Genomic DNA, 19,919 nt, shown 5'->3' on the forward strand with positions numbered 1-19,919 from the left:
AGCCCATAGTTTTTTTCTTGCTTTTCATCTACATGTTCAGTTGTAAGTTGGGGCGGCACAGTGGTGCAGTGGTTAGCACCGCAGCCTCACAGCTCCAGGGACCCGGGTTCGATTCTGAGTACTGCCTGTGTGGAGTTTGCAAGTTCTCCCTGTGTCTGCGTGGGTTTTCTCCGGGTGCTCCGGTTTCCTCCCACAAGCCAAAAGACTTGCAGGTTGGTAGGTAAAATTGGCCATTATAAATTGTCACTAGAATAGGTAGGTGGTAGGGAAATACAGGGGCAGGTGGGGATGTTTGGTAGGAATATGGGATTAGTGTAGGATTAGCATAAATGGGTGGTTGATGGTCGGCACAGACTCGGTGGGCCGAAGGGCCTGCTTCAGTGCTGTATCTCTAATCTAATCTAAATCATAATCTAATCTAATCTAATCTTCTGAAGTCAGGTATCCATTAAAAGGTACAGAGGCATCGTTCTTGAGAAATGGATGAGTTTCACTTATGGGTTCTCAATGCCATCAGCAACAACTTGCATTTAATTAGTGCTTTTAACACCGTAAAACATTCCAAGGCATTTTGCAGGAGGGTAATCAGTCAACGATTGACAGAGGGATAAAGAAGGAGAGATCAGGACAGGTGACCAAACGTTTGGTCAAAGAGATAAGTTTTAAGCAGCATCTTAAAGGAGGAGAGAGGGGAATAGATTTGGGGCAGGATTTCCAGAGGTGGACTTAGATAGCTGAGGGCACAGCTGCCAATGGTGGGCAAAGGAAGTGGAGTATGCACAAGAGGTCAGAGTTGAAGGAACACATGGTTCTCGGGGGGTGCGGGTTGTGGTGGGGGGGGGGGGGGGGGGTGTCGTAGGACCTCTCAGGCAGACTTCTGTCCCAAAAATTCCGAAGAACTAGTGTAGTAATCTCAAACTGCAACCTTTTTGTCTCAACCTTTCTTAGGAGGTAAAAAGAGCAATCATCATTAGCAGTATGGAGAGAATGAAAACAATGCTTTTATTGATTTTCTAGGCTGTACTGAATAGTAAACTGTTCAATCTTTTAAACAATATTTGCATACATAATTTAATAATAATATTAAATAAAAACACCTGTGCTCCCGGGATGGATAGAATGACTGAGGATCGAATTAGATAAGCGACTGGAAGTTGTGGTATCATTGATTTTTCAAGGTCAGAAATATATGCCATGTAAAAATACAATGATAATTTTTCTACATAAAGTATTCAAAGCACACTTTCAGAATGTGATTCTATTACTGAGGTCAGTATAAACAATTTGGACACTTGGGAACAAAAATGTTGTTTGCATGTATGTGTCGTGCTAAAACAAACCGACTGATCATCAGGAACAGATGGCTGAAGGAGGTATATGTTCGAATAATACCTCAAATGTGCACTCTTAGAGGTTTTAACATAATTATGGCCTGTTGAGCAAGCAGGAAAGTAGACCTTTGCTTACTGCATGCCATCTGGTTGACATATCTAGATATGAAAGGCAATTCCACGTTTTCATTATCTGCATTCCATATCTATGGCCAGGTAAATTTGTTACTTCTGATGGCTGTGCATTTTGAAATCCTAATCTGCCCCCATCACATCATTGAATTTCCTGCAACCTCCAAATGGAGTTCCAAAAATGTAATTGCAAGCTGTTACTTTGCCAAGAATGACTATATAATTATCAATTCTATGGTTGAACTGGTAATGACCTGCCTTTGCATCCTATTAACATTACTATAAAAAGTTACTTCATCTTTCTGTCAGTGGGCTGCATGTCATATTCTGTGTTTGTCTTTCCTTTCCCCTGCTTTTTTTAAAAATCTTGCTGACGAGAAGCAGACAGATTCTCTATATTTCATGTATGGTTTGAATGAGGCATAGTCCACTCATTCCTGTTGGGGAAATGATGCTGAATCTTTATTAAGCTCTGGTTAGTCCACAACTGAAGTATTGCGTCCAGTTCTGGTCACCACACTTTAGGAAGGATGTGAGGAGGGTTGTTGAGAGGGTGTACAGGAGGTTTACCAGAAAGGTTCCAAGGATGCGGAATTTTAGCTACAAGGTTAGTTTGCAGAAGCTGGAGTTATTCACCTTGGAGCAAAGGAGATTGCGAGGAGATTTGATAAAGGTGTACAAAGTTATGAAAGGTTTAGATAATGTACACAAAGAAAAACTATTCCCATTAGCTGATGGTAGAAAAGGACTAGGGGACACAGATTTAAGGTTTTGGCAAGAGATGCAGAGGGATGTGAGGAAGAACGTTTTTAGTAGTGAGTGGTAATGACCTGGAACTCGCTGCCCATGAGGGTGGTGGAGGCAGAGGCAATCAATGACTTCAAAAGGAAATTGGATGGACACTTGAAGGAAATAAACTTGCAGGGCTACGGGGATAGAGCGGGGGAATGGGACGGACGAAGTTGATCTACGGTGAGCCAGCATGGACTTGATGTGCCGTAACCATTCTGTGATTCTATAAACAAGGCCCAGAGTATTTGAACACCTGTACTTCATTTAAATCCTGCTGGCCGATTTCCCACCCCTTCCTGCTATCCTTCACTGCCCACATCCCAGCTCCCAACCCGACTTCCTTTTGTGTCCACTCTTGAAAAATGTTCTCCTCCAACTCACAAGTGTTTCAGCTGAGGCAATGGCACAGTCGGGTGATGTTACAGAGATGGAAATAGGCGGTCTTGATGGCAGGAATATGTGCTTGGAAGCTCATCTTGAGGTCAAATCGACACCAAGGTTGCGACCAGATGTTTAGAGGTGTAAGTAAGCAGCCTTGGTCAAATAGGATGCCGAGGTTACAAATGGTCTGGTTCGGCCTCAAACAATGACACTGGAGAGGGATGGAGTTTGTGGCTAGGGAACGGGGTTTATGGAGGGGACTGAAGACAATGGCTTTAGTCTTCCCAATATTTAGTTGGAGAAAATTTCTGCTCCTCCAGGACTGGATGTCAGGCAAGCAGTGTGACAAATCAGAGACAGTGAAGGGGTTGAGAGCAGTGATGGTGAGGTGGAGCTGGGTGTCATTAATGTACATGTGGAACTCAATGTTGTTTTCAGATGATGACATCAAGGGGCAGCACGTAGGTGAGAAATAGGAGGGGCCCAAGGATAGACCCTTTGGGGACACCAGAGGTATCAGTGCATGGGGTGAAGTGAAGCAATTTCATGTGATTCTCGTCTACTATTAGATATTTAAGAATAGAACCAAAATAGAGTAGTTCAACCCAACTGGTCGATGAAAGCGAGGAGTTGGAGAAGGACGGTGTGATTAAACATGTTAAAGGCTGCAGGCAGGTCGAGAAGAAAGAAAGACTTGCATTTATATAGTATCTTTCATGACCACTAGATGTCTTAAAATGCTTTACAGCCAATGAAGTACTTTTGAAGTGTTGTCACTTTATAATGTAGAAAACAGCAGCCAGTATGCACACAGTAAACATCAACAAACAGCAGTGTGACAATGACGAGATCATCTGTATTTGTAATATTGATTTAGGGTTAAATATTGGCGAGGACACTGGGGATAATTCCTCTGCTTTTCCTTGAATTAGTGTCATGGGATCTTTTACATCCACCCAAGCAGGCAGATGGGGCCTCAGTTTACCATTTCATCCAAAAGACAGCACCTCTGACAGTGCAGCACTCCCTCACTGGAGTGTCAAGCTTGATTTTTGTGCTCAAGCCCTGGAGTGGGACTTGAACCCAGAAATTGTGATTCAGAGGCAAGAGAGTTATCAACTGAGCCTTAGCTGGCACTAATAAGGATGAGGAGAGATAGTTTACCAAAGTCACAATCACATAGGATCTGATTTATGAATTGGATAAAGGCCATTTTAGTGCTGCGGCAGGGTGGAAACCTGATCTGAGTAGGTCAAACATGGAGTTGCAGGAAAGATGGGCACAGATTTGGGAAGCAACAACAAGTTCAAGGACTTTGGAGAGGAATGAGAAGAGAAGTATTTGTAAATTCATCGAATATACTTCGCTGAGCATGGAGTTGTCAATCAACCCTTTCACTCTGTGGGACAGGTCCCACCAGGAGACAATGATTGCTTAAATGCATGTTTCCTATGCATTTAAGACTATCAGTCCAAAGACAAAAGGTACATTGGTACTTGACTATGTGAACGGTATACTCATCTTTGTTGGAACTACATTTGCCTCTGTAAACAGTTTTTGAAATAATCTCAACCACCTGGCAGAATGAACATCATTCAAAGATCTTTCATATCATGTAATTATACTTTAATGTCCTAACATTTCAGAGTATTTTGACCATATAGCTGGTAATAGCCATTTAACAGTAAATAACTAAGTCACCTGGAAACATTTTAATTTACAGCAAACACATGAATGTGGGTTTTGGCTGTTTAGAGAAACCAAATCTGTAGTGAAATGATACTCTCTTGAGCCTTAGCAATAAAATATATAGAATGTAAATAGTCTTGTGACATTAGGCAGGATAGATTTCCAATTTATCATGAGTACACTGCATTAAATGCAATGGCAGAGTATTTAAGTATAATGGGGATGAATTTCCATAGGGATGTCCCCCTTGTTTGCTGTAACTTGGTGGAAGAGGCTCTAATGTAATTTGGAAGAAAAATGACCACAGAACATTTACTTCTGTTTTCTTTAGAGATACAGCACTGAAACAGGCCCTTCGGCCCACCGAGTCTGTGCCGACAATCAACCACCCATTTATACTAATCCTACATTAATCCCATATTCCTACCACATCCCTACAATTCCCCTCCCACCTACCTATACTAGTGGCAATTTATAATAGCCAATTTACCTATCAACCTGCAAGTCTTTGGCTGGCTGTGGGAGGAAACTGGAGCACCCAATAAAAACCCACACAGTCACAGGGAGAACTTGCAAACTCTGCACAGGCAGTACCCAGAATTGAACCCAGGTCATTGGAGCTGTGAGGCTGCGGTGCTAACCACTGCGCCGCCCATGTTGAGAAGAATCTTTTGTCCATTTGTCTCTGAAGCTACTACATGTATAAGGAAATGCATTGAGAAAGTGCCTCAAATTAAGCCAGACTGGGTATTTGGCAAATAAATACTGTGATGGAATCCGCGGTTTTGCGGGACCAGTAGGGGAGCATTTGTGAGTCGCTGTCTGAACAGATGACTTGTCAAATGTTCTGTTAGGTGCACAGACTCTACTTTCAAAGCTTGTTTTTTTGAGACAGCCCCTTACAGAAAGGAAAACTAAAACAGAAGCAGAAACTAAAACTTCAGGTTTCTGGGGAAACTGAAACTGGTTGGAACCAGATAAAAGGACACAGATCCATCCAAGCTCTGCTAGCAGACTGAAGAAGGTGAAGGCTGGATCGAGGAGTTGTTTCTGTTACTTAAAATAACTGATTAACCAGACCCAGCCATACAGTGCATAGGGTTGTCACTGAAGGGTTCAGATAAAGATAATACTGGTGGATCCATGCCATAAAAACTGTCATGAACAGAGCTGAGGAGGTTCTGCAGAAGTGCACCATTTGGGTGAAGACCATACCAGTGGAGTTTAGGCTAAAGGGGAACTGCTGTCGGATGAGAATCGATGGCTGCATCTTGGAAGACAGGAGCTGGAAATCTACCTGAGGAAGTTCATAGATTTGAAGAAGGCTGTTATTGGTGCCATATATGCTGAGTGGATTGCCCAGTAAATCTGTGAGATCTATCTTTGTTGTATCTGATAGTTAATGCGTAATTTGTAAGATATACATAGACTGTGATTTGTCTGTTAACTCATGTTTAATTTATGTTGATTTTAGTTTGATAAAGTAAAAGTTATAAAAGGGAAATCTTGTCCATTTGTTTTTTTTTATTAGGGTCATGAGGCAAATTCGGTTCTTTTTGTTTATTCATCTCCACAGGGATCATCACAATATAACATGCTCCCATTCAGACTAAGGCTTTGTTTCTGTATTCATGAATTTTATAAAAAACTAATTTTGAGAATCTGCTCTATATCATGAGATTCTGCTAAAATATTATGTTAAAATAATTGAATGTATCTAAGATTTTGACAATTTCTTTGCATAAAGGGCATCCAGAGTTCCATTTATATCCACTAAGTTGGGTTTCCATCTTATTCTATTCTTTAGAATGGTAATTTTTTTTTTGCAGTTGCTTTCACTCATTGTGTCTTGCTCAGCTCTCTTCATAAACTTCAATCTGAAATTCAACAAGAAAGTAGCAAAATTAAGACATCTTGAAAAAAAAGACTGGTAACAAGATTCTTATAAACTTGATCCTTTATGCACTAAGAAAGTTTATTCTAACACACAAACTTCTTGGCTTGTCATAATTGGAAAAGAGAGAGCTGGACCTTTCATTTCTACAGACTCACTGGCTGCCTGAGGGAGCAGGAGGCAACTGACAACACCCATGTGACATTAAATGAACCAACTTGGAACTCTTGACCGTTTATCAACAGGAAGGGATCAAAATGTTCATTGTGTCTCTGATGCCCAGTAATGGATCCTACACATAACATGTGAGGCCTGCCCCTAATACCATGGCTGATGCATGTGACCCACAATGCAGTACAGTTGTGCCTTTGCAACATCTTGAAAAGCTAATTCAGGTGCTTGCACAGCTCAGGAGGTGTCTTGCAGTATTTATCGGAGAGGGTGGCAAGGATAATTGTAGCATGTGGCACATTTCATCATTTTGCCTTTATGGGAAGGGCACAATCTGGGTATACCTGACAAGAACTTGTTGGCAACAGTAGATCCTGAGCTGTAGGAACCAGAGACCATGGATGATATGCTGGCTCAGGCTTGCTGTTTCTTTAAACTGTCATAATTGCCAGAGGGCAACTCATCATGGAGCTATCGAGGATCTGAATGCATCCATTTGCAGGGCAACATTTTCCCACCTTTTTCCTCTTTGTCTGTGTAGCTGAGAATGAAAATTCATGCACATTATTGTATAAAACATGATGAGATGTGTGAGTTTGATTGAATTTGTGTTCTCCAAGCTATTTATTTCCTATGTAAGAGACAAATCTTCCTGTCACATGCTTTCAATGAAAAAACCTATAGGGGAGAAATTACACAGACTTGCGTTAATTCACCAGGGCAGGCACTACCATGGGTCACTACCTGCGCAGCCTGTGTGCCATAGTCATTAATATCATTGAAGAAAAGCACGTGAGCCATGCAACTTGTGGTCTGTGCCACTGCTTGCCCTGATGAATTGATGTATAGCACCACACAATTGACTTTCTTCCCCATAGTCTACAGAAATCTGATGCTGATATACAGGGCATCTTCATTGTATGCTTGATTTCTAAGAAAGAAGTGGTTAACGCTCGAGTATTAAAACTATCTGTGGAAACGAAATTTGCATTCAGTTCTGTGATTTGATGCTAAATCATTTCCCTGCCCTCTTTCTTCACCCTTTCCCATCCATCCATGCACATATATCCATTTTTACCAATACTGGTCTAACTTAGGAATTCTTCGCTGATAGATTTTGGCTGGTATAAGAAAATTATAATACTGTAATTGTTTAAGATTAAAATAACAACTATCTGTGTGAACTGAAAGAATAATGGCACTTTAATTTGCTGATCAAATAGGACCAATGCAACAAAGTTTTTGAATTGAATTAACGCCCAAAGCACAGAATAGTTGATGTTCAAGTCATCACTGTGATGATGATTCAATTGTTGGCAAATGGTAAGAGAAACTTGGGTTTCATAGAAGCAGCAGTATTATTGTAATTTTTAGAGACTTAATATAGACTTGCTTTTATATTGCACTTTTTGTGACCTCAGGACATCCCAATGTGCTTTACAACCAATGAATTACAATTACTGCTGTAATGTAGGAAACGCAACATGCTCCCATGCACAGCAATGAAATAAATGATCAAATTATTTGTTTTTTTTAGTAATGTTGGTTGAGGGATAAATATTGGCCTAAACACTGGGAGAACTTCAGTGCTCTACTTTGAATAGTGCCATTGAATCTTTCACATTCACCTGAGAAAGCAAGACAGAGCCACAGTTTAACGTCTCATCTGAAGGATGTACTTCCAACAGTGCAGCACTCCCTCAGTACTGATCTGGAGTGTCAGCCTAAATTATTGACTCAAGACTCTGGAGTGTGATTTGAACCTGTGACCTTCTGACTTACAGAATCAAAAGCTACCACTGAACCAAGGCTGACCATTTCCAATTTCAGAAAGATCCACTGGGCTCCCTTTACATTTTTCATGTGTTTGAAGAACCACTGAGACAGTGTGTTATTCACCAAAATGGAAATTCTAGCAACGTTCTGATGCTACTGAGTGCAGCTTTAAATATGCGTCCAAATGCACAAAATGTTCCCTTTGCCTGAGTACAAAACATAGTGCAGTCAGCAGTATAACTCCTCTCCAACAGCTTGCACCACTATAAAACACTTAAAAGTACTTGTAATATGAAGGCAAAGTACCATAAATGATGCTTAGTGTATCATTTATGAATATATGTGTGCTATCTGAAAATGTTTCTAATATATTGGTATTATCAATAATTTCTCCCTAAAAAGCTACATTTCTGAGACAATGCAAATTGAGTTGTAAAATATGATCAAATGTATTTGATTTCAAATGGTTTTTTTTGAAGACTGCACTTGTAATTGGGGTGTAGCAAGTGATATGTTAATACTAATATTTATCAATTCAGCCATCTAACTCTAAAATAAATGGATCTATTTATCATGAACCAACTTCATGTGGCAACCTGAAGGTATCCACAGCACAGTGGTGCTTGTCGTCATTTACTTTTTCACTGGGCTTAAATTGCTGTTAAACCGGTGTCAGAAAGTGCATTTGAATATCATAATTGTCATACGTGATGAGAAGTTGAAGGTTAATAATGATCATGTCAGTATTGAAAAGAAGGCTTCTGGGAAAGGAAGTATCGGCTGAACTCCTTGAGTAATTAAATGCCACATCAATAACAGGCAAATGTTTGTGGAAGTCTTGTTTAAATTTGTCTCGGCAATGAACTCGGGAAGGCTGACATATTAATGATAAAATATGTAAAAATTTATAAAGTAATGGAGCTTGGCAAAACATTAAAGGAAATATGTCTAACATGTTCCTCCTGCCTGTCATACTTATGTCACCTTCTCCAGATTAAAGAAGTCTTTTCAATTTAAAATATCAAGCTGTTCAGAAAAAAAACTGTTTAATCTGAACATTTTCTCCTGAGAACACTCAATGTTAAGTTTTGCATGTAAACTTTTTTACACCATAGTAACTTACTTGTGGGAATATGAACACCAAGATCTTGTGAAATTGCTTTTGACCATTGTCTTTGTCATTTGGTTATCCCAAAGCAACTGAACTATTACAAGTATAAGATCACATTTATCTGCCAATATGCTATTGTTGATATAAAAACAAAAAGTGCTGGAAATACTCAGCAAGTCTGGCAGCATCCGTGGAGAGAGAAGCAGAGTTAACATTTCAGGTCTGTGACCCTTCATCAGAACTGGCAAAGGTTAGAAATGTAATAGGTTTTAAGCAAATGAAGCGGGGGTGGGGCAAAAGAGAACAAAAGGGAAGGTGTTGATAGGACAGAGGGTCTCAGAGAATAACTGGCAAGGAGGTCATGGGGCAAAGGCAAAGAGTGTGTTAAATGTGTCGTGAAGGACAAAGCGTTAGTGCAGAGAGGATGTTAAATGACAGAACAATGAAAGCCCTAGCCAAAAGCACAAACATGAAAAGAAAAGTGGGCAGGCACATGGTAAAAAACATTTAATGTTGAAACAAACTAAAATAAAATAATAAAAAATAAAACTAAATATAAAAAAGGGGGCCAGTCATGCTCTGAACTTATTGAACTCAATGTTCAGTCCAGTAGGCTGCAGTGTGCCTAATCGGTAAATGAGGTGCCGTTCCTCGAACTTGTATTGATGTTCACTGGAACACTGCAGTAAGCCCAGGACAGAGATGTGGGCATGAGAGCAGGGGTGTGTGTTGAAATGGCAAGCAACCGGAAGCTCGGGGTTATGCTTTTGGACTGAGCGGAGGTGTTCTGCAAAGCGGTCACCCAATCTGCATTTGGTCTCGCCAATGTAGAGGAAACTGCAATGTGAGCAGCGAATACCGTATACTAAATTGAAAGAAGTACAAGTAAATTGCTGCTTCACCTGAAAGGAGTGTTTGGGGCCTTGGATAGTGAGGAGAGAGGAGGTAAATGGGCAGGTATTACACCTCCTACGAGTGCATGGGAAGGTGCCGTGGGAAGGGGACGAGGTGTCCGGCGTAATGGAGGAGTGGACCAGGGTGTCGTTGAGGAAATGATCCCTTCGGAATGATGACAGGGGAGGGGAGGGGAAGAAGCGTTTGGTAATGGCATCGTGCTGGAGGTGGCAGAAATGGTGGAGGATGATCCTTGATGTGGAGACTGGTGGGGTGGAAAGTGAGAACAAGGGGAACCCTGTCGTGGTTCTGGGAGGGAGGGGAAGGGGTGAGGGCACAGGTGCGGGACATGGGCCAGACACAGTCGGGGGGAGTCACCAGTTGAGGAAAAAGGAAGACATATCAGAAGACATATCCTCAACTGAGGATCCCCACCCCGCCCCACCCCCCCCCCCACTGTGGTTGACAGGGCCCTTAACCATGTCCAGCCCATTTCCCGCACCTGTGCCCTCACCCCTTCCCCTCCCTCCCAGAACCGCAACAGGAGCCGGAATTGTATGCCACCCCAACGAGCAGATGGTGACGGGGGGGGGGGGGGGTTGTGGGGGTTGGTGTAAAATGGAGCAGGAGGCACCAGGAGACCTTCCCGCCTTCACGAAGGGCAGCGGCAGCAATAAACGGCCCGTCCACCCCAGGCCAATCAAGGCCCTTAAGTGGCCACTTAACGGCCAATGCCCACCTCCAGGCGGATTTTACGCGTGGCTAGCGGGCGTCCTGGAGTTGGGAGAAGCTGCCTAATGAAACCAGGCAGCTTCTCAGCGTCCTGGGGTGGCCCTCATGGTCGGGCACCCTGTGCCTGATGGAGGGCTGCCCCGGCTACCCAAACCACCTCCATGACCCAGCACGACCCCCTTCCCCCCCCCCAAACGACCACCCTTGCTTCACTGGGGCCTGACTGATTACCCCCAGCAAGCCAATCAAAACTTACCTTCCCCCCCTGGTTCCCAGGCATCTTCTCTGCATGCTGAGCTGCGGTCCCAGCAGTGGCCATCGATCCCAGTGGCGCTGCTGGGATTAAGAGCTGCCAGCCCACTGATTGGCTGGCAGCTCCATTAGGCAGGACTTCTTAACTCAAGCAGATGGAAGTCCCGCTTCACGCCAATTGAAGCCCACGAACTCGCAAAATACGGGTCGGATTCCCAGGCGAGGCGGAAGCGGGTGCGCCATTGACCTTTTAGTCGGTGGCCAGCTCCCATCCGCCTAGGGTAAAATTCCGGCCAGGGTTCCCCTTGTCCTCATTTTCCATCCCACCAGCCACCACACCCAAAGGATCATTTTCCACCACGTCTAGCGTGATGCCACTATCAAACGCATTTTCCCCTCCTCTCCCCTATTAGCATTCCAAAGGGATTGTTCCCTCCACGACACCCTGGTCCACTCCTCCATTACACCCAACACCTCGTTCCCTTCCCACGGCACCTTCCCATGCAGGTGCAAGAGATGTAATACCGGCCCCTTTATCTGTTCTCTCCTCACTATACAAGGCCCCAAACACTTCTTTCAGGTGAAGCAGCAATTTACTTGTACTACTTTCAATTTAGTATACTGTATTCGCTGCTCACAATGCGGTCTCTACATTGGGAGACCAAACGCAGATTGGGTGACTGCTTTGCAGAACACCTCCACTCAGTCTGAAAACATGACCCCGAGCTTCCTGTCACTTGCCATTTCAACACACACCCTTGCTCTCATGCCCACATCTCTGTCCTGGGCTTGCTGCAGTGTTCCAGTGATCATCAACGCAAGTTCGAGGAACAGCACCTCATTTACTGATTAGGCATGCTACAGCCTACTGGACTGAACATTGAGTTCAATAATTTTAGAGCATGCCTGGCCCCCCTTTTCTATTTTTATTTTATTTTATTTTAGTTTGTTTCATCATTCAATTTTTTTTACCATGTGCCTGCCCACTCTTTTTTTTATGTTTGTGCTTTTGGCTAGGGCTTTCATTGTTCTGTCATTTAACATCCTCTCTGCACGAACACTTTGTATTTCACCACACCATCAACACACTCTTTGCATTTTCCCTATGACCTCCTTGTCAGTTATTCTCTCTGATGGTCTGTCCTATCAACACCTTTCCTTTTGTTCTCTTTTGCCCCACCCCCGCTTTATTTGCTTAAAATCTATTACATTTCTAACCTTTGCCAGTTCTGATGAAGGGTCACTGACCTGAAATGTTAACTCCGCTTCTCTCTCCACTGATGTTGCCAGACCTGTTGAGCATTTCCAGCATTTTTTGTTTTTATTTCAGATTTCCAGCATCTGCAGTATTTTGCTTTTATGCTATTGTTGATGTTTGTTTATGAATGGCAATATATGCTTTCACAGCCTGCCAACATGGGCAAAACAGAAAATATCATAATACAAAATGCAAGTCCCAGTATGAGTAAGTGAAATCTAAAATTTGTTGTAATAAATTTCTGGAAAAGATAAAAGCCAAAATAATACAGGGTTTGCTGTTGTAGGTCTCGTCAATAGATTCACCATTGAAATAACTGCACAGTTGTGAACTTGGGGTATTTGCCTACTAGTTACCCACTAAAAATAGTTGAAAAAGTTAGGGCTGGTACATCCAGGAGTAAGAGTTTTTAAATGGCGTGGTAAGTGATAATTACAGCTGGACACTTTCTCTGGCCCTGAAAAAATAATTTCACAAGTGTGGAGTCTCATTCCCTCAGAATAATTAGTGTTGAAGAATGATAAAACTTTTTTTAAACTTTTATTTTAATCTCTTTTACATGTCTCCCTTAATCCCATCTCTATTTTCCAATATTTTCTGAACATAATTTAAGTATAATTTGTATTTTCTGCTTTATACTTCCTGGTTTGAACTCTGCATCTCTCAATGAGGGTTCTTCAATCTGATTGGTTTAAGAACCTGGCAGTTTCTTGCCCTGGTCACAGATGCCACAGATACCCTGTTACGTTGGAAAATATGTTGCATTAGAGGAAATATATGCAAAGAAGCCCGCAAAAACTGTAGAGCCCAAGTTTAACTCTGCATAAGTGAATGGCTTTTGAGTGAGTTAAAATCGGACCCTCTGGACAGCTGGCAAAGAAGTGAACGGTGAGCATCGTTCCTTCTCCTACCTGAAAAATCCAAGCCAAGCTTGTATGTCTTCAAGGGGAGAAATGTTGCTGGAAGGTGTTATGAATTACATTAAAGATGGTAATCAAATGCAAATTGTGAATGCTTCACCCCCCAAAGAAAAAATTTTGCGAAATTTGATTGGTTTACTTTCTTTTATTAATAGTTTCTCCTAACTGACCATTCAAGTTTGGTTGTTTTATTAAGTCTTTAGTAGTTTCTTATTGGTAGATTTCTAGGCACTTTTGATTTGTGCTTACCTGTCTTTTCAGTTCTAATTTGTTTTTGTTTTACTTTGGGCCAATCAGGGAAGTAGATGACGAAAGTAAGACTGATTGGGAAATAAAATGTTAACCGTAACAGAAAGCAATTGTTACATAACAGGAAGTGTGCAAGATATGACATGTAGTGTCAAGCTCTCTAAGTTAGATCTGAAAAAATCGAAAGAAAAATTGGGTATCCAATGGATATGCTCTCCCACAATATAGTTTTGAGTGGACCAGAGATGTCTAGCAAATCAAATGAATAGCATAAAATGTCATTCCATTATTATCTGCAGATTTACACTGAGTGGCTGAGTTTTCATTCTTCCTAATTTTCCTAATCACCCCCACAAATCCAAAAAAGACAAATGGTGGGAAGGTGATAGAAGCCCAAGCAGTCCTGGGAGGGAAAGAAAAGCAGGAGGCTCTCCTCCAGCCAAAAAGGAAAGTGCTGTAAGTCGGAGTGAGACCCGGAGACCTGTGTGCTTCCATTGTAATAAAAGCAAGTACAATTCAGCTTGTCTCCAATTCTGATGATTATTGGACAACTTATTGATCATTTTTTAAAAGTTAGATCAAATCCCGATAGGTTACTGTAGAGCACATAGTAACTGTTGCATAAATAAATTGCAATTAATTTGCTGTTCTATATTCTGCATGAAATATTCAACTCAGTGTGAGAATAATTGAGTAAAAACTATAATGTTTAAAGAGATTAATAAAGAGATTACTTATTTGAATGATATAGTCAATAAGTGCATTAGAAAGCCAACCGTGCAAAGTGAGAAGGATTTCAATTTGTATAATCCATTTTATGATTTAAAAAAGATAAATTAATTGACCATTGGTAGTGAGGAAAATGCATGAGAGCAATTTTATTGAGGAATAGATTTGTGCTTCATAAATCTACTCAAGCTCTTTGAACACACCACAATATTGATGAGGCTCCTGCAAGTAACGGCATAGGAAATGAGTGCATGATGAAGTTGTACTCTTGAAATAATCCCATATTACCAGGTATTTCTGCAAGGTCTTACACCCAAGTACTAAGGAAAAAGAACCCTGCCTAGATGGGTTATACCATGATCAGGTTCATTAGAGATGATGCAGTTGTATGTGAAGAACTAAGTACTTCATGTACAGCAAACTACTTTGCCTACATAACAGTCACTCTACTCAGATGCCCCCGGCAGTCATTTTGCTCAGAGCAAGATTTCCACAAATAACATTGAGATGAATTATGGTCACCCTCTATTGGCAGGAAATTCTCACTACACTTCGGTTCACAGGCAAGTTTCCCATACAAATATTAACTAGGCCTCTCCTACATTGTATAATGTCAAGCAGATCACATAGTACAGTGGGCATGACTGACAGGAGGCATGATCTAAGTTTTTCCCAATTAACTCCTGTATTCTGTTCAACCTTCTGACTTTTGCTCAGGTACAGTTCTATATTTATCAACTTTATGTGTAAGCTTGGAGAGAGAGCCAGTTATTCCACCATGAAAGTCATTACAGCTGAAATTGACCCATTCTCACCTCCATTACCTAGAAAAACCAAGATATCAGGTGCATCAACGTTCCCCTCCAAGTCACCCACCATCCCAACTTAGGCATATGTCGCCATTCCTTCATTGTCACTGGTTCAAAGTTCTTAGTTAACAGCACTGTTGGAGTACCTTCACCACACTGATTGCAGCAGTTCAAGAAGGAGACCCACCACCAGCTTCTCAAAGGCAACTAGGGACCGGCAATAAATGTTGGCCTTGTCAGCAACACCAACATTCCAAAAATTGATTTAAAAAAAAAAAATACACGTGTACTTTCCAGCAAAGGTCGCTCGCTATAGTCAAGTATAAGCACCCTGGCTGATTTCCTTCCTTCCCACCCGCCCCCTTCCTATCTCAGAGGCTTTATTGCCATTTGTAGCATAATGAGACCGAGTAACACAAGTAGGGACTGGCCCTAGGATCTTATTGTCTGCTGGCTCAATGCAATGTCATGCTAATTTTATCCATGGGGGCATCAGGAAAGTTGATCCAGGGGTTTTTTAAAGTCCTGAAAGGCAGGTTGCTTTATTCAACATGTAAACGGAGAGCTAGAGAATGTCAATATAAAGCTAACAGGCCATTGGATTCAATGATTCAAGCAATGATTATAGGGAAAATGATGCTGCTTTTGTTTTAGGATTGTCCTGGCATTTTGCTAATCATCACTAGAGACAAGTTCATTTTTTTTGCTTCAGATTAAAGCTGTCAGAAAATGTAGCACCGAAACACTAAAACCAGCCTGGCAAAAACCGAGTGGATAGACAGTTAAATTTGAACGAGTGACTTACTGAAGTCCTGCCTGGCTTTTGTGATCTGCTATTATTCCTTTTAAGCAGGTGCCAAAGGCAAACCCAACTACTATTTTAACCTTGATCTGTGCAGGGATGCCTCTATAGCAAAGCTCCAGGAGAGAATTGCAAGTAGAAGTTTGTTAAGAATTTTTTAGAAAAAAACTTTCCTTTTGTGGGGCCCTGAGTATCAGGAGTGTTCCTCTGGGCCCCACAAGAAAGGCTTAGACCTCTCCTACATCAGGCTGACCGCTCCCTCCACTTTCCGTACCTCAAGACTCCCCCTTAGAATCCTGCTCCCCACACCCAACTGAGTGCTGGTGGGCAGTCTGTCTGAATCTCCTCAGGCCAGCCACTTTCTGGCCAATCCAGAAGTTAAAAATCTCCATGGCTTCATTTTGCTGCTGACAGACAGGAATTTAACAGAAATCAGTGGCATCTCAACTGGATAAATGCTGGCAATTAAAATCCCCTAGTCAGCAGGTTTCAGGCAGGAACTCGCTAGTTTCAGTTGGTTTCCTGTCTACTCTGTGTCAAAACGAAGCCATGATGGCTGTAACTGCTGGGCCTGATTAAAATGCTGCTGGGTGAATTCCCGTCTGAAACAGGTTGCTGTGGGTGCTAGTCTCCAGAAATCAGGCAGCCTGCCCGACAGCACTCAGGTAATTGTGGGGGTTGGGGCTGTGAGGGGGCCTTATGGTATGCAAGTGAATGGGAGTGGAAACCTAAATTTCCTGTGGGGCTCAGAAGGGTACTTCTGCTCCTTATGGCACCACGAAGGAAAGAAAAAAAAACATAAACCGTACCTTGAGCGGCCTCTTCTTCCAATCATCATTGACTTGACTTTATCCGGCGGGAAAGCCTCAGCAAGTTCCCCACTCGGGGGATAAAATAGCAGTCAGGTCTGAGAACATTCTCAGTGTCTACATATTTAAAGAAGGACTAAGCTGGAAATGAAAGATGCTGGGATCTAGGAAAGACAGTGGCAGGTAAGTTACCTGGTCAATTTTAACTGCCCACCTGCCCAGCTTCTGACAGTTACTTTGCCTTAGATGCTTCCCCCAATGGCTTAGCAAATTTATCTTGTACGATCTTAAATAATGTTAGACCAGTGTCATGCCGATCCCCACCTGCCAAGAATGAGGCATATTAATTTTGCCATATGAACATTGATTTTAAACTGTTGCTGGAGTGAAGAAATGACTTGATAAAGAGATCACCAGACATTTGACTGGAGGACATTTGCATAATAAGATTCAGTGCTTGTGCAGACAAAGAACTACTCCCTGGGCCAATTAACCCAAAATGGATTTTGATCACCAGACATTGAAGGTGTAAGGAAGCGCATTCCAGGGACTGCTGAGATGATGCAATCCGCAAATACAGGGCTGGTTAAACCAGACGGTCGCATGACTAACCAGCTGGTCCAGGCTTTTGAATGAGACACAGGACAGTTTGAACAGACGGCAGTTTGCAACTGAAGCTAGAATAAGGAAACCTGGCTGTCTCTCTCTCACTTTCCTCTAAGCCACCGGACCCATGGAGGACACGTAAACCTCACGAGAAAAGACTCCAACATCGAAACAAGTTGAAGCGTGAACTGGGCCCCAACAAACAGCAGGACTTATCGGAAACCAAAGGCTCCACATTGAACTCAAAGGACTGTAATTATAACCCAACTATTGCCTCAAACTTTTCCCCATTATTCTTTTCTACTTTTTCTGTCTCTAAATTCTAAATTCACCTGGAAAAGCCCTTCAAAACACTCCCACAGGGGATGCAGAGACCGTGAGCCCACATCAGAGATGCCATCTATGACTCAGCAATGACCACCTATAGCAAACGTGTGAAGCAGAATGCAGACTGGTTTCAATCTCATTTTGAAGAGCTGGACCCTGTCATTGCCGCTAAGCGCATTGCACTGTTGAACTACAAGAAAGCCCCCAGCGAGTTAACATCCGTGCACTTAAAGCAGCCAGAAGCACTGCACAAAGAACAGCCAGGCGCTGCGCAAATGACTACTGGCAACACCTATGCAGTCATACTCAGCTGGCCTCAGACACCAGAAACATCAGAGGAATGTATGATGGCATTAAGAGAGCTTTTGGACCAACCATCAAGAAGATCGCCCCCCTCAAATCTAAATCAGGGACACAATCACTGACCAACGCAAGCAAATGGACTGCTGGGTTGAGCAATACCTAGAACTGTACTCCAGGGAGAATGTTGTCACTGAGACCGCCCTCAATGCAGCCCAGCCTCTACCAATCATGGATGAACTGGACGTACAGCCAACAAAATCGGAACTCAGTGATGCCATTGATTCTCTAGCCAGTGGAAAAGCCCCTGGGAAGGACGGCATTACCCCTGAAATAATCAAGAGTGCCAAGCCTGCTAAACGCTCACCACTCCATGAACTGCTTTGCCTGTGCTGGGATGAGGGAGCAGTACCTCAGGACATGCGCGATGCCAATATCATCACCCTCTATAAAAACAAAGGTGACCGCGGTGACTGCAACAACTACCGTGGAATCTCCCTGCTCAGCATAATGGGGAAAGTCTTTGCTCGAGTCGCTTTAAACAGACTCCAGAAGCTGGCCGAGCGCGTCTACCCTGAGGCACAGTGTGGCTTTCGTGCAGAGAGATCGACCATTGACATGCTGTTCTCCCTTCGTCAGATACAGGAGAAACGCCGCGAACAACAGATGCCCCTCTACGTTGCTTTCATTGATCTCACCAAAGCTTTTGACCTCGTCAGCAGACGTGGTCTCTTCAGACTACTAGAAAAGATTGGATGTCCACCAAAGCTACTAAGTATCATCACCTCATTCCATGACAATATGAAAGGCACAATTCAGCATAGCGGCACCTCATCAGACCCCTTTCCTATCCTGAGTGGTGTGAAACAGGGCTGTGTTCTTGCACCCACACTGTTTGGGATTTTCTTCTCCCTGCTGCTCTCACATGCGTTCAAGTTTTCAGAAGAAGGAATTTTCCTCCACACAAGATCAGGGGGCAGGTTGTTCAACCTTACCCGTCTAAGAGCGAAGACCAAAGTACGGAAAGTCCTCATCAGGGGACTCCTCTTTGCTGACTATGCTGCTTTAACATCTCACACTGAAGAGTGTCTGCAGAGTCTCAATGACAGGTTTGCAGCTGCCTGCAACGAATTTGGCCTAACCATCAGCCTCAAGAAAACGAACATCATGGGACAGGACGTCAGAAATGCTCCATCCATCAATATCGGCGACCATGCTCTGGAAGTGGTTCAAGGGTTCACCTACCTAGGCTCAACTATCACCAGTAACCTGTCTCTCGATGCTGAAATCAACAAGCGCATGGGAAAGGCTTCCACTGCTATGTCCAGACTGGCCAAGAGAGTGTGGGAAAATGGCGCACTGTCATGGAACATAAAAGTCCGAGTGTATCAAGCCTGTGTTCTCAGTACCTTGTTCTATGGCAGCGAGGCCTGGACAACGTATGTCAGCCGAGAGCGACGTCTCAATTCATTCCATCTTCGCTGCCTCCGGAGAATACTTGGCATCAGGTGGCAGGACCGTATCTCCAACACAGAAGTCCTCGAGGCGGCCAACATCCCCAGCTTATACACACTACTGAGTCAGCGGCGCTTGAGATGGCTTGGCCATGTGAGCCGCATGGAAGATGGCAGGATCCCCAAAGACACATTGTACAGCGAGTTCGCCGTTGGTATCAGACCCACCAGCCGTCCTTGTCTCCGCTTTAAAGACGTCTGCAAACGCGACATGAAGTCCTATGACATTGATCACAAGTTGTGGGAGTCAGTTGCCAGCGATCGCCAGAGCTGGCAGGCAGCCATAAAGGCGGGGCTAAAGTGTGGCGAGTCGAAGAGACTTAGTAGTTGGCAGGAAAAAAGACAGAGGCGCAAGGGGAGAGCCAACTGTGTAACAGCCCCGACAAACAATTTCTTCTGCAGCACCTGTGGAAGAGTCTGTCACTCTAATATTGGCCTTTT

The sequence above is a fragment of the Heterodontus francisci genome, chromosome 6 (assembly GCF_036365525.1).
Source record: "Heterodontus francisci isolate sHetFra1 chromosome 6, sHetFra1.hap1, whole genome shotgun sequence".
NCBI classification, from domain to species: domain Eukaryota; kingdom Metazoa; phylum Chordata; class Chondrichthyes; order Heterodontiformes; family Heterodontidae; genus Heterodontus; species Heterodontus francisci.